The sequence below is a fragment of the Cricetulus griseus genome, chromosome X (genome assembly GCF_003668045.3).
Source record: "Cricetulus griseus strain 17A/GY chromosome X, alternate assembly CriGri-PICRH-1.0, whole genome shotgun sequence".
Classification (NCBI taxonomy): Eukaryota; Metazoa; Chordata; class Mammalia; order Rodentia; family Cricetidae; genus Cricetulus; species Cricetulus griseus.
The window spans coordinates 78,024,395-78,028,520 of NC_048604.1; the positions used below are offsets into that span (position 1 = coordinate 78,024,395).

The following is a 4,126-nucleotide window of genomic DNA, read 5'->3' on the forward strand; positions in this document are numbered from 1 at the left end:
ATGCCTAGGGGTAAAAAGAATAAGTATCACAGCTGCATGAAGAATAAGAATTGCAATTATGAGAAATGCAGTCATGCAAAAGATGAATCTCAGGATCAGAAGGAAGCACTGGATAGTGCAGCAGTAGAAGAAAAGCTTCTATGCTCTTCCTCTTTTGTGCTTGATAGATTCATGAAAAGTTACCTGCCTCTGAATCAAGTTGTAATATTGAGTGGCCTTCCTGTGTACCTTCACCCATAACTATTTGTGATGATGATATAGAATTTGACCAGGGTGATTACTGCTATGGTGAGGGAAACTTGCTTCACTCAGAATGTCAGCCCTGCCAAGGTAGAACTCCCAAACAAAGGAAGGGTTTGTGGTGGGAGGGCTTTACCAAAATCTAGTCTTCTTATGAATCTCCTGGCTATAATTTTCTTGAAGGGAAACTCTATTGCTGAGGAAGAGGTCTGGAAATTCCTGACTATGATGCAAGTGTACCCAGGGAGGGAGCATTTCATCTATAGAGAGCCATGGAAGCTTGTCACTTAAGATTTGGTGAAACTGAAGTACCTGGAGTACTGCCAGATACCTAATAGTGATCCTCCACACTATGAGTTCCTTTGGGATTCAAAAGCTTACACTGAAACTAACAAGATGAAAGTCCTAGAATTTATGGCTAAAGGCAGTGACACTGAACCTAGTAAGTTCTTGATACAATATGAAGAATCTTTGAGAGAAGAGTCAGCACAAAACTGGAACAGGTTTAGTTTTATTTTCTAGGATTTTTCCTTGGAAAGAAAGGAGCCATAATGATAACGTGTGTAATTATAAATTAAGAATACCCATTCATGCAAGGGCTAGAGACTTTAGTTTCCTTTTACTTAAGCCTAAGATAGTTAGGTTCTCTACCAGCATGACTTATACAAAGAGAATCTAAGAATCTACCCCTTAAGGTACAGCATCATAAAAATAGCTTGAAATTCAAACAAGTATCAAATGTAAAATATTCTATGAGATGGGGATACTATACATTCGAGAAAAGAGATGATACCAGAGATGTATTATATATATATATATATTATCTGATAACTTACTTATATGCTAGTTACACAACAAAAGTAAAAATAGTTCTCAATTTTATTAGAATTTAAAAGAAATACTCTGATATAAGCAAGCTTTCAGTCTTGGCAGCTGCCTGATGGAGTAAGATAGAACACAGAAAGAGAAGAAAAAAACATTGCTGTTTGAGTTAAAGCAGTATGGAGGTCAGTCAAATGGGAGACAAACAGCATTAATGAAAGAGTAAAGCCCCAAGTGTTATATTCTCCCCTCTGAAGATGTGATCCTCAAGTTATTTAAGAAAATGACTAGGAATCAGAGGCCTCAAAAAGTTCTGTCGTTTTGTCCTCCAGCCAAGAGAAGACCAAAGAGACCTTTTCAGCTTATTACTAAGGATATGAATCAAGGTCTCAACCCTAAACTGCCTGCTTCATTCCTGTTTCGTGTCCTCATGATTCTCCCCATCCCACCTGACTGAAAACGTAACTAACTGTCATTTATGGATTGGGGTGACAAAGGAATCTGACTTTTTCCTAATGGTTAGGGTTTTAATGTGTGACAGTTGGAGCATGCCTTAAATGGTACATAGATGAATCAAATCAGGAAACAATCACTTTTGTTTTGCTATCTACAAAAGAATAAGGAGAAGATGGCATTGCAATAGGTGTTTCTTTAGCAATATCAATGCTGTTTAAGAGTGCTGTGAATTTTGTTTCTAAGAGATGTTATATAACAAAGATGATGGTAAGATATCATAGACAAGAGAGACAATTGAAAAGAAATAACTGTCAGGAATATTGGCACAGACATTTAATTCTAGTGGAGAAACGACTGAATTTAAAATGTTCTAAGGCCAGCCCATTTAGGAAACTGGACATTCCCAAATTTAAACTTTCAAATACAGCAATTTAAACTTTAAATGTATTTATATCATGAGACGATAGAGCTGTATATATGATGATAAAAGGCCAGCCTTTCAATAACCGGGGTTCTCACTATCTCCATCTGCTTGATTCCACTGTATTTTGTTTGTGTTTGTTGATTCCCAAAGACCATTATTTGAGGGTTTCACACAAAGAACATACCCTCACTTTCATAACTTTTTGATGGATATCTTTTTCTCACTGTCCTTTTGTATGACCTTAGCTACTGCCATTGCAAAGTCCTCCTGAGTAAGGTGGATATGCAATTCTCACAGAATATACATTCTAGCTTCTGTCTGTGCACACACCATTCACTCCAGTTCCTGTATCTTCCAGGCATCAATTTGTCATTTGTTTTTCTGGTTGATCCCCCTGGTCAAGTTCATTTTCTCACAGTAGATTTTCAAAATGTCCATCCAGGTATCTCATTGGGAGCTTGGAATTCAATTTGTTAGCTGATCCTCCCAGGACAATGGTGGGCAGAGTCCAGGAGGACTACTGTTAATCCTAGCAGTAGCCATGATAACCTTGATATTCTTAGTGGCCTTGAAGCCATCCAAGTAGTTTTGAGCAGTTCCAACTTTGTGAGCTGAACTTCACTGTTCCCTCCACAGCCTCCCTCTGACCATGAGGAACCAGTGACCATTCTTGCCCCTTCTCTGATGAATTTCTGTCCTAGTTCAGAGTCAGAGACACAAATAAAGGTACAGTCCATATGATGAGCCACACTGTGGGCCAACAACATTTTCCCAGAGCCTAGGACTCCACACAGAAGCATTCCCTTTGGTTGTGCAATGCCCAGTGCTTCAAAGAGCTCAGGATGCTTCACAGGCAGCTTGTTCACTTTTTTGATCTCTTTGATCTGCTTGTCCAGACCACCAATCATCTCATAAGTGGACTCTGGCACTTTTCCACCATCATTAGTGACACCAGATGGTACAACTTGTTTGGTTGGATTTTATGCTGAGTGTACCTGTTATTCCTTAGAGCAACTTGGCAATTGGGCAGTCACATCAGTAATGTTGATGTTCTTGTCCATATCAACAATGAATTTGCCCTCAAGATGGACCTTGATAAACACTATTCTCTTATTCATGGCCCACACTACTTATCCAACATAGAAGCCCTGTTCCTGCAGCAGCTATAGCTCCTCCTGCAGTAGGCAAACAACTGGGTTAGATCATCCCTCTGTGTTGTTATTTTTTACAATCAAGTGGAGTTCTTCAATCTGGAACAGATAATACTGGTGGACTACACTGTCTTCCCCTCTTCAAATTCCATCTGCTCTGGCACATCAAGTGCCATCTTTCCTCTTTCAGCAGTGACCACAACTATCCAAGTCACCCTTCACTGTTCTATTTTTAAGAAGTAGCAACCTGAACTTCTGTGACTGCGAAGTGTTTCACAATTCTTTCCCCACAAGCTGTCCAAATAGGGATGATCAATGGATCTATATTGCAGGTTTGAAGAGGGTAATGATAAATAAAATTCTTCAAATAGTAGGGTTTTAAACAACAGTTAACTTATTTATGAATGAGGTTTCAGTTCTGAGTATTCATTGGAATCCTGTTGGAGTCCTTTAAAAGAGAAAAAAAAGCCTTAAGTCATAGCATGATTTAGTTTTTATTTAGTTTGTTTTATGAGTCAGAATAATCTTACTCTATATCCCAAAGTATGGATCCTTCTGCCATCTGTATCCTGCTATATCAGGACATATTATGTGATCTACCACTTAATCTTGGGAAAGATACAGGAAGTTCATCACCAAAGATCTGTTTTAGCCAAATTACCTGGAGTACAACTGGGTGCCTAGCCATCCCCCAATCTATGAGCTCCTCTGGGGTTGTAGAGCTCATGCCAAAACCACAAAGAAGAAAATCATGGATGTTTTATTTATGATCAATGATACCATCCCTATTTCCATTTCTAGTCTACATAACAATGCTCTGGGGGATGTGTTTGATAGAGTAAGAAGGAGGGCTGCAGCTGGTCCTGGCAATGTTGCTAATGCAAATGTTCATCCCAGCTCCTCCTGTATTTAATTGTGCCTGTGGTAGAAATTCCGATTCCCGTCTCTCTTATTTATTAAAAAAATCATTTTAATTGTAAAAGTAAATAATTTTGTAACTGAAATTGTATATCATTTAGTTTACACATTTGCT

At 38.6% G+C, this 4,126-nt stretch overlaps 2 pseudogenes; one reads left to right on the forward strand and one right to left on the reverse strand.

Annotated features, from left to right (window-relative positions):
- On the forward strand, positions 1-762 carry LOC100756298 (annotated as a pseudogene).
- A 1,372-nt stretch (positions 763-2,134) lies between these two features.
- LOC100756012 lies at positions 2,135-3,496 on the reverse strand (annotated as a pseudogene).
- Positions 3,497-4,126: the final 630 nt, after the last annotated feature.